This window comes from Heterocephalus glaber, unplaced genomic scaffold (assembly GCF_053883595.1).
Source record: "Heterocephalus glaber isolate CG9 unplaced genomic scaffold, H.glaber_assembly_v1.0 deba00000122, whole genome shotgun sequence".
Lineage (NCBI taxonomy): Eukaryota > Metazoa > Chordata > Mammalia > Rodentia > Bathyergidae > Heterocephalus > Heterocephalus glaber.
The window spans coordinates 62,419,361-62,431,408 of NW_028258138.1; the positions used below are offsets into that span (position 1 = coordinate 62,419,361).

At 38.0% G+C, this 12,048-nt stretch overlaps 1 pseudogene; it reads right to left on the reverse strand.

Moving 5' to 3' along the window:
- Positions 1 to 3,681: 3,681 nt before the first annotated feature.
- On the reverse strand, positions 3,682 to 6,365 carry LOC101698135 (ectonucleoside triphosphate diphosphohydrolase 7-like; annotated as a pseudogene).
- Between the last annotated feature and the right edge of the window lie 5,683 nt (positions 6,366 to 12,048).

Consider the following 12,048-nt stretch of genomic DNA (forward strand, 5'->3'; position numbering starts at 1 on the left):
ATTTAAATTGTAACCATCATGTTAATTATTTGGATGCTGTGGTTAAGAAAATTGCGCAAAATTAAGCAAATTTTGCCTGAAAGACACAATTTAAAATGATTAAAAAGAAATACAGAAACTAAAACATGTGGTAAAAACTTAGCACTTTTTTTTTTTTAAAGACAGGATCTCACTATGTAGTTCAGGCTGGCATTGAACTTACTATATAGCCCAGTCTGGCCTCAAACTCATGGTGATCCTTCTGCCTCCGCCTCCCAAGTGCTGGGATTATAGGCCTATGCTACCATGCTTGGCAACTATTTCTAAGTATTTCAAAGTGTATTCCTAAGTGTGTGCAAAACAATCATAAATGAGGATCAGAAGCCTTTATAAAGATGGAGCACAGTTACTTGCAGCTAGCTGTACTATAGATTCTGCTGAAATATACTCACAGATTTTGTCAAGGAGCATTACATCATAGCTGTCAAACTGTTGGGGAGAGGGTTGTTTTAAGGGAGAAATCTAGGGTCCAGGAGGCCACTCACTGTGACTGCATATATTACGGCTGCTCTGCTCCTCAATTATATCATCCATAAAAATCAAAGAAGGCTGACTAGATCTCTCAACATGCAGCTTCAAAATCCCCATATTGTCTCATCCCATGATGCTTCTGCCATGTTACGGTGCAGCAAGAATACTCATAGATGCCAAGCAGATGCTACCCTCATGCTCTTGACTTCTCAGCCTCTAGAACCATAAGCCAAATAAATCTCTATTCTTTATAAATTAAAAAACAAGAACAAGAAAATTTCTCATCTGAAATTTCTTTATAGTGATTGCTGTTGGAAACTTCATTCCCATCACCTTAATGTCAGGGGCTACGGATAAAACAGGAAGCTCTTTCAGGTTGCCTGATCATCTAAATCAAAGGCCAGAATTCTCTCTGAAACCATATGACTTTGTTTACCTTGTTTCATGCCTTTAGTTTCTTCTCATGCCTAGCCACTTTTTTATAGACGAACTGAGCCAGAGAGGGCAATTGGCCTATGTACTAGAGCTAGAAAATTACAAAGCCAGGACTAGAGTTCAAGTGGACTATTCATTAAATACAGTGTTCCTTCCCTTAAATGATACCATCCACATGTCTCAGCCAAGAAACTCCAAATCACAACACTATGAGATGGCTGGGTGTGTGTGTTGGGGGGGGGGCTCTGTTTAAATAATAGTAAATATGTTATTTGATTACAAAAATGTAAATATAAATGTAATAGCAAATGTTAATGCCTAAAAAGACTAACTTAGTGAGTGCACAGCAGGCTTTCAGTCAACATTTCAATAAGCTCTACTCAAGGCCTTAAAGGAAGCTTGTAGACTAAGGACAGGAAGGGGCAGAATACTTTGGATGACATTTGGAAGATAAATACAATTTTGGCAGAAAATGATTAAAACTTACCAATTCAAGGAAATTTAAGGATATAAGGTATAGAAAGATAGTATAGTTTGGCTTAGAGTTAACTGCAACTTAAGTAAATGTAATGCCATATAACTGATATTATACATATTTTCATTAGGTTCTAGTGACAATTCAGAGAAAAATGTTGGGTTGCACCGTCATAAGATTAATAAAGCATCACTACAATAAGCCACTGACTCCAATTTAGACATTTGTGCTCTGCCTCGGTAATAACGAAAGTACTAAAACAACTCAGGTTCTTTGTTCCTGTTACCAGGAGCGGTTGGGAAGATTCAAGGAACCAATGGAATGTGAATTTTATGACACCATAATTATCTTCACAGAGGGACACTCAGCATGCAGAAATTTAAAAAGAAATCTTTAAAAATGGAAGACTAAAAGAATAAAAGTGTATTGCAAGATTGATTTCTGGTCCTATAAGCAAGAATATTTCCTATGAGGAACTGATACATGTAAGTTAATTGGCCTTCAGCAAAGAATAAATGGCTTCTCTTTCTAGCTAACGAGGTTTCATTAAATCTACTAATTGGGAGAAATGGAAGCAGCACAGGAACTAAATCCAAGAGCAAATTTTCAGTTCTTCTGAGAGGTATAATCATTTTCCTCATTTTTATACTACAGAACTTTGGCAAGTAATAAAAACAAGCCTAGGGCCCATATTAAAAAAATAAACAGGATATCATACACTAAACAAAAACTCAAAAACCAATTAAAATAAGAATCAGAAATATATTTATATTGAAAAAATGATAAACAAGTATCCTGAGATTCTCAACTATAAAAAGAACACAGTATCAATCTGCAAGGTTGCAATGATTAAATAACACACATAAAATTCTTAAAAGAGTACCTTGTACATAATTGCTTAACAAATGACAACTATTATTACAAGGATGAAAGATACCTTTTCTAATAAGAGCTTTAAAATTGGACTCACCATTACCTCCCTGCTTCAACTTCAGCTTAAGCACACAACTATGATCACAGTCAATCACATAGCTTTTGACTAGATCATTGACTAGATCTGCTAAGTAAGTGAAAAATAGTAGCATTTGGAAACCATGGTGAAGTGAAGAGAAAAAGTTACCTGAGAAGGCATGGCTAGCAAAAACATTTTGACATTCTTAAACAACATTCACAAGACAAAGGATCATAGAATGCAATAATAAGAAGTAAAGGCAACTGAAGTCTTAAAATTAAAGGAAATTCTGTGATATAAGCCCCAATGAAAGGTAAGATATATTTTATCTAATTTGAAAACAATTCAAGACTTACCACCTTTCACCTACTAATTTAGCCAGTGTACTTATTTTTGTCTCAGCCTTATTTCTAGGAGGATCTTTAATTTCTTTTTCACTGTTTTATGAAGGATTTAAATCCTTTTTGCTCTCAGTATGAAATTTATTTTTGAAGAGTTACAGTTTTATTCTTTGGAGTCAGAGACCACTTTCTCTGTTTATCTAATCCTAGAAATCAGAGGCGCTGGGGATGTAGCTCAGTGATAGAGTGCTTGCCTAATATGTGCAAGGCCCTCGGTTCAGTCCCCAGCACTACACACACACACATGGAAAGCTACTTTAATCATCTTGGAAGCATATTCATGGAAAGATACTCGTGGCTATGGCTATACCTTCATATAAGAAAAGGTAATGCATAAAGAAGAATCTATGGGGGAAGGTGAAAGTTGATGAAAAATCCTCATGCAATGGGAAAGCTAAATGTAGAAGAGAAGCACAGATAAAGGGTAGTGGATGAAAATGTAATTATTATGGCTTTTTCTCTCCTCACTATAATGGAAGTGCTCACTGTGACTAAGCAATCTTTTAATAGATGTTCTGGAAGCTTCCAGGTGGCTTCTTAGGAAGTTAATCTATTTATTCCAAAGTTTAGCATTTGCTGTCTTTCAGACATTCTAAGAGTCAGAAATTAAGAAAAAAACCTTTTTTTAAAGCTTTGATTTTATGCCTTTGTCCACTCTTTTGATACTATTCTTCTTGTCTTTATAAATAACCCAAATACATCCTTTTCCAAACTACATATTGATCTTAGCAATAAAATTAAGTAACTCTCTTTGAAGCTGTACATAAAAATATGCCTATGGGACAGGTTCTTGAAACCAGACAAACATAACAGTTTCTCCATCCTAGAAGCACATTTAAGGCTCAAAAAACAAAATTAATGCCCAAACAGCCTGTGAGGCACCTAGACATGGAAACATTTCCTAGCCTAGTCAGACTACGTATCATATAAAATATGGTTTAAGATTTTAATGGACCATCCATTTAGAAAGGATTCTAAACCTTTTAAAACACACACCACCACCAACACTGTCACGGGTCTTAGATCATACCCACAATGGCTTCTTTGTCAAGTAAGCAAGGAAGTTGTGTCATTTTGGTTGCTTGGAAATTCCTATATGGTCCACCAAACTGCACAGATCTTGGGTCCCTATTAAAGGCTGTAGATGTCCACAAAATGCTATCTCTGTTACAGAGAAAGAAGGGGCTGCTGCACTTGCTAGAATGTCTGGTTTTAGTTCAGATGCTTCACGTTTGGTTTCAACCAAGCTTCCACTATGCCCAATGCCAAACCTGATGCTTTAGCAAGGGGGAAATTGCTAGATCCCAGGAACACACCAGATCTCTGAGATACAGAAGCATGCTTCAATTGGACTAATCTTGGTTACCTTTGTTAGCACCAATCTCTAATCATTTAGTTCCTCACAGAATAAATTATAGTTTCTCTCTGAGAAGAGGACCTGGGTACTAAGGAATTAAAATGGAAATTAAAGTAGAAATTCCAAGGTCAAAGCAGCATCTGAGGCCAGTACAAAAAAATAGTGGAGGAATTCAATGAGCAGCAACTCTGGGATACTTTAGTTTCTTCAGTTCTGGTCCAGCCTCATGGTCCCACCTGTACCTCAATCATTGGCACCACCTCTTCAATCCACAGCAAGTCCAGGGGAGCTGAGGCTCGAGTTTGTCGGTGGTGAATTCAGTGGGGCCGCAGAAGGTACAGGATAATGGCCAGTAGCACCACTAGGATACAGGCAAAAAATAGGTAATGGTTGTAGACAAAGGAGAGATGGAACCAGTTACCATGGACTTGTCGGGCGCCTTCCTGTCGAAGATCCCTGGATGATAAGAATTGGGTTTTATAGAGAATCGCTCCCAATGTCAACTGAACTTCTCGGTCATACACCAGCTGGGCTGTCCGCAGGTTTGGGTAGTCATAGGGAAAGTGGAATCCTTCATGTAGGATTTGGTACATCCAAGCCGACTTAAAACATTGATATTTGAGTCGATGCTCATCTGCATGTGAAGAAAAGAGGCCATTCTTGAATCTCTGAGTTAGTACTGACCAAGCCATGCCACAGTAATCCTGAGCAGCCTTGGCAAATGTTGGCCCATGGTAACGGCCACCTATGTGCAACACATCCTCTTTACAGTAAAAGAACTCTGAGAAGACATAGAATTTGCTGTTTTTAAAGTCAATTGGTGATTGGTAAATGCCATTCAGTGAAGCCTGGCTGGTGTTGGAGCGAGCAAGCAGAGGGCTCAGCATCAGCCCACAAGTTGCCTAGTCTCCCTTTCCTCGGATATGTAGGACCTGGCTGTTTCTCTCCATCACATCTGTCAGTCCCACAGGCAGGCAGGGGTCCAGAAATGGATTGTCAGGACTCAAGCCTGTCTTCTGGCCCAGTACTCTGTTTTTGTTAAATGTTTCATTCAGCACAAGATCTTCATAGCGCTGCCAGGCAAAGTTGCCTCCAAAACCCAGAAAGGTTGTGACATAAACCCTGTACACATGTTCAGTGTGTTGTACATCACAGCCCAGGTTGAACTCAGCCAGTAGGGTCTTGGCAGCTTCTTCCTGTTCTGGAGGAAGGGCAGAGGTTGAGGTAGGAACTTCATAAGCAATTTGGAGAGAGGCTCCTCCCTTATCCAGTATCCCTATTGTCCTTCAGCGTCCTATGGCTGATTCCTCGGAACTCTCAGCATCTGATTCATCCTCTTGGTCGAATCTTCCCAAAACAAAGTTGATACCAATCCATGCATAAACCCCTTCTTGCTTCCCGGAGATCACTTCTGCCTGTGACTGAGAAAAGAGGAAGTCAAACTCCAACGGTAAATCTTTCACTAAGTCAGCCAAGAGAGCCAACTGCTTCCTCTCAGGAAGAAGCCTCATGCCTGCAATACAGAGGATATAAAGGCGCATCTCCTTGTGTTTCTTTACAGGTACATGAGCAGCAGCAAAGCTCAGAAGAGGACGAAGGTAATCACTGGGATGTTCTGGAGTATCTGCCATTGCAGAGATTCCTGGTTTGATTTTTTTAACCACAGGTTGGCTGTTGTGGTCTCTCATCTGTTTGATGTCCAGCAAGTCGTGGGGGTTACCATTATGTCTTGGCCAGAAATAAACAAAAATCCTGGAGCCACTGCTACCACAGTCTACCATGAGTCCATAATTCAAATTTGGGTCTTCAGTGTCAGTAGTTTCAAGCTCCCCTACCCAAGCCAAATACCATCAAAAACATCAAGGTTTTGAGTCTCAGCTCTATCACATTCAGCAAGTTTCTTAACTTCTCTCAGACAGTTTCTTCATCTTTTGTATAGCCTATCGCTTGGTAATGAAGCACCCCAATGTCGAAAGTCCACAATTAACATAAGTAAAAGGAGACAGGATATGAAGAATACTCCCAGGAATGCCACCCATTGACGGAGAAATGGGCTTACTGTGGGAACAGTGAAGTACCAGGAGGCTGGGCAGAGGTAAAAAAAACTGATCCTAGCCATGGGTTCCCTTCAGTAGTCTCAATGTTTGTCACCTCCTTTTCCTTTTGCCCGGAGAAGGTGGCCTCCCTGTCCCAGGCATCTCCTAAATCTGCAACGGGATTGAGCGGCTACCAGTCCCTCAGTCCCGCTCGGCTGGGTCCAAAGCTGTCCCTCACAAATTTATTTCAACATAACTATGCTTATAAACCCAAATCTTTAACGGCCATATCCTTTTATGGTAAAAGCAACCACTACAATTTCTTTCACTTTAAGCAGCTTATTGCTTTGTATCTTCTTTTGAAACTTTCTGTTCCATCATTAGCCATACAAGAAATACATGTCTGCTGCAGCCTACATGTCACTCTACAAAAGAGAATGCATAGGGCCAAATGCATCAGAAGTTCCTAGGGTCCACTGCCACGTGGCTTTTTTCTTCCATGCATTTGGCAACTATAATATAGCATAGCAATGTTACTTAGTTAACTTAAATGTCCTTTAACTTGGGTGTGAACACTTGTTTTCGAATTCCTACAGTGGAGGCGAATTTGGTGTCTGCAGAGCTCTAGGATGTAGCTGAGGACTGCACACTGCAAGGACTCCCAGACAAATTCCACACCTGAGCCTGAAATTTCTATCAGTTTTTATATAAACTATTCTAACTACTTATTAATGCATATAACTTGGCAGTTATTTTCGGGGCAAAATACAAGCAGTTTGGGGGTGGATAATTCCTTCATACTAAAATATTATTTAAAAAAATCTTCAGAATCAAGGACCAAGGATTTAGCTTAGTGGTTCTGCCGCCAGCCTCGCAAGCAAAAGGTCCAGAGTTCGATCCCTGGTACCAAAAACAAAAATCTTTAGAATCAAACATTTATGTAAATATTCTTTTTGTTTCCCATTTAGTTTATTGGTATACTTTAGGTATACAATACAGTTACATTCATTATTAGGATCTTGTACCTTTACATGATGTATCTTGGTTCTTATTTTTTCCCCATTCCCCTGCTCTCCCTTCACCCTCTCCACCCTTCCTTATTTACAAAGACTTTGTTTCCACTTTTTTCCTTTTCTCATATTTTTTCTTTTCCCTTCTTTCCTTTCCCCTACCCCTCCCACGTCCCCTATTCCTTTAGACATTTTCTTCCTATTTCACAATATCAATTATACATCTTGATTCTTATTTACATTTTTAGTTTTTCACACCAGAGAAACTATTCTGTATTTACACACATGGGTTCTATTTATTTCATTTAAGAGTATCGCCTCAATGTGCATCCACTTAGCTATAAATGTCTCTAGTTTTTCATTCTTTATAGCTGAGTAGTACTCCATTTTATTTAAAAACCACATCTTCTTTATCTAGTCTCCAGTTGATGGGCAATTGGGCTGCTTTGAAGTTTTAGCTATTACAAACTGTTCCGCTGTAAACATGGGTGTGCATATATCACTGTGGTATGATTCTTTTAATTCTTTGGGGAAGATACCAAGCAGGGGAATAGCTGGGTCAAGTGGGACTTCCAGTCCTAGTTCTTTGAGGTATCTCCATATTGATTTCCACAGTGGTTGCACCAGCCTGCACTCCTACCAACAATGAAGAAGGGTTCCTTTCTCCTCACAACCCTGCCAGCACTTGTTATTGGTTGATTTCATGATAGCACCCATTCTTTCTTGGGTAAGATGCAATCTCAGCATTGTTTTCATTTTCTTCTCTCTAATGACCAGTCATGTTGAACATTTTTTCATATATTTATTTGCTGCTTTTACTTCTTTGTCTGAGAAGTGTCTGTTCATTTCAGATGCCCATTTTTGAACTGGGTCTTTATATTTAGGGGGCCTGATTTTTTTGAGTTCTTTATATATTTTAGATAGTAGACCTTTGTCTGTGGAACAGCTGGTAAAATTTTTTTCCCACATTGTAGGTTGTCTCTTAACTCTGTTGGTTTCTCTTGCAGTGCCGAAGTTTTTTAATCAGATGAGATCCCAATTGTTGATTCTTTGTGCTAGTACCCAGGCTGCTGAGAATTTGTTCATAAAGTCCTTGCCTATGCCAATGTCATTGAGAGTTGTACCTAACTTTTCTTCCAGATAGTTTAGTGTTCCTGTTTTAATATTTAGATCTTTAATCCACTTAGATTTTAGTTTAGTGCATGGTGAAAGATAGTGGTCTAATTTTAATCTTTGGGAAGTTGAAATCTAGTTTTTCCAGCAACATTTATTAAAGAGACTATCTTTCCTCCAGTGAGGATGTTTGGCTCCTTTGTCAAAGATGAGGTAGTGGAGTATGTCTGGAGTTGTTTCTGCATCTTCTAATCTACTCCACTGATCCTCAGGTCTGTTTCTTTGCCAGTACCATGCTGTTTTTAATCACAGTGGCTTTGTAGTACAGTTTCAAGTTGGGGATTGTGATACCCCCTGCCATGACTCTGTTGCCTAGAATTTCTTTTGCTATTCTAGGTCTCTTCTGGTTCCAAATGAACTTTTGTATTGTTTTCTCTACTTCTGTGAAATATGCTGCTGGGATTTCAGTCAGGATTGCATTGAATCTGTATAGCAGTTTTGGAAGTATGGCCATTTTCACTATATTGGTTCTTCCTACCTAGGAACATGGGATGTCTTTCCATTTTCTTATATTCTCTTCAATCTCTTTTTTCAGAGTGCTGTAGTTCTCAATATAGAAGTCTTTTGCTTCCTTAGTTAGATTGACTCCTAAATATTTAATTTTTGGATGCTATTGTGAAAGGATTTGTTTCCCTAATTTCTCTTTCAGTGAGTCTGTTATTTGTGTACAAGAAGGCTATTGATTTTTGAGTGTTGACCTTGTATCCAGTTACTCTACTGAATCTGTCAATTAAGTCTAGAAGTCTTTTGGCGAAGTTTTTTGGGTCTTCTATGTAGAGTATCATATCATCAGCAAATAATGACAGTTTCTCTTCTTCTTTTCCTATCTTTATTCCTTTTATTTTTTTTCTCTTGTCTACCTGCTGTGGCTAATGTTTCCAAAACTATATTGAATAGGAGTGGTGATAGTGGACATCCTTGTCTTGTTCCTGATTTTAGTGAAGGTTTTCAGTTTTTGACCACTCAGTATGATGTTGGCTGCTGGTTTTTCATAGATAGCCATTATCAAGTTGAGATAAAGACCATTTATTCCAATTTTCTGCAGGGTTTTTATCATAAATGCCTGTTGGATTTTTGCCTAAGGCTTTTTCTGCATCTATTGAGATGATTATATGGTCTTTCTCCTTGACTCTGTTAATATCGTGTATTACATTTATTGATTTATCTATGTTGAACCATCCTTGCATCCCTGGGATAAATCCGACTTGGTCAGGGTGTATGATCTTCTTGATGAGCCTCTGTATTCTGTTTGCCAGTATCTTACTGAGGATTTTTGCATCTGTGTTCATTAGGAAGATTGGCCTGTAGTTCTCCTTTTTGGTTGGGTCTTTCCCTGGTTTGGGAATCAAACTAATACTTGCTTCCAGGAATGAATTTGGAAGTATTGCTTCCCTTTCAATTTCATTGAAAAGTTTAAAGAGTATTAGCAATAGTTCTTCTCTAAATGTTTTGTAGAAATCAGCAGTGAAGCCAATCAGGACCTGGGCTTTTCTTTCTTGGTAGATTTTTAATTATGTTTTCAATTTCATTGATTGTAATTGAGGTGTTTAGGATTTTTATATCTTCATTCAACTTTGGTAATTCATTTGTATCTAGAAGTCTGTCCATTTCTTCTGTGTTTTCCATTTCATTAGAGTACAGGTTCTCGAAGTACTTATTGATGATCCTCTGGATTTCTGCTGGATCTGTTGTGCCTTCACCTTTTTCATTCCTTATTGCATGGATTTGAGCCTTTTCTTTCCTTTTTTTGATAAGATTGGCTAAGGGTTTATCAATTTTATTTATTCTTTGTTTTGTTTTGTTTTGTTTTTTTGAGACAAGGTCTCATTTTGTGTTCAGGCTGGTCATGAACTCACTTTGTAGCCCAGGCTGGCCTTGAACTCGTGGTGATCCTCCTGCCTCTGCCTCCCTAGTGCTAGGATTACAGGTATGTGCCACCATGCGCAGCTTTTATTGATTCTTTTGAAAAACAAACTCTTTGATTTGTTGATTTTTTGTATCCTTTTCTTAGACTCCATTGCATTGATTTCTGCTCTGATATTTATAATTTCCTCCCTTGTACAAGCTTTTTTGGGTTTGTGTTGCTCTTCTTCATCTAGGAGCTTAAGATTCAGCATTAGGTTGTTCATTTGAGCTCACTCTGTTTTCCTAGTGTGGGCATTCACTGCTATGAATTTCCCTTGTAAGACTGCTTTCACTGTGTCCCATAGATTCCTGTATGTTGTATCAACATTATCTTTTATTTGTAAAAACTGTCTAATTTCTTCTTTAATTTCCTCTGTGACTCATTAGTTGTTCTGGAGAGTGTTATTCAATTTCCGTTTGTGAAGTTCTTGCAGTTTCTTATGCTATTGATCTCCAGTTTAATTGCACTATGGTCTGATAATATATATGGGATAACTTCAATTCCTTTGCATGTACTTAAACATGTTCTATGAGCTAGTATGTGTTCTATCTTGGAGAATGAGCCATGTGCGGTGGAAAAGAATGTATATTCTGATTTTGTGGGGGGTGGAACACTGTGTAGATGTCTATTAAGTCCATTTGTTCAAAAGCTTGGCTCAGTTCTAGTATTTCATTCTTGATTTCTTGTCTAGATAATCTATTTGTGACAGTGGGGTATTGAGGTCCCCCACTACAACTGTATTAGTGCTTATTTTGTTTTTCATGTCCATTAATATTTGTTTTGTATAGTTGGGGGCATTCGTATTTGGTGCATATGTATTTATGACTGTCATCTCTTCCTCTTGGATTGTTCCCTTCACAAGGATGTAATGACCTTCTTTGTCTCTCTTAATTAGTTTTGGTTTGAAATTTGCTTTGTCTGCAAATAATATAGCTACCCCTGCTTTTTTCTGGGTTCCTGTTGCATGGAAAATTGTTTTCCATCCTTTTACTTTCAGTCTATGAGCTTCTTTTTTAACTAGGTGTGTTTCTTGTATACAGCATATTGTTGGATTTTGCTTCTTAATCCATTCTGCCAGTCTATTTCTTTTGATTGGTGAATTGAGGCCATAAATATTGATGGTTATAACCGATATGTGTTGACTTATCATTGTCATGTTATTTTCCTGTTGTTGGTTCTTTTTTATTTTTCTCCCCTCCTTTTAATTTCTTACCCTGCCTGATGAATTTGCTCTGCTGGGCTTCATGGAGTTGTGATCTTCATTTTCTTTTTCTAGGATATTGTTTAGAATTGTTTGGAGTGCTGTTTTGGTATTCATGTAGTTTCTCAGGTGTTCTTTGTCATAGAAGTATCATATTTCTCCAACAATTTTGAAAGATAGTTTTTCAGGATACATCATTCTAGGTTGGAGGTTGTTTTTTTTTAGGGCTTGAAATACCTCACTCCAGGCACTCCTTGACTTGAGGGTTTGTGTTGAAAAGTCTTCTGTGATTCTGATGGGCTTTCCTTTGCATATGATTTGTTTCTTTTCTCTAACTGCTTGTAGTATTTTGTTCTTCTGTTGGGTTTCTGGGATTTTGATTATTATATGTCTAGGTAGAGGTTTTTTTTGATCATGGCTAGTTGGAGTCCTATATGCCTCACTTATCTGTATGTCAAATTCTTTTGCTCTGTTTGGGAAACTTTCTGTCATTAATTCTGTGAACAGATTTTTTATGTCCTTTGTACTTTCTCCTGCTTTTTAATGGACTCCTATCAATCTTATATTATTCTTCTTTGCATCATCTAGGAGC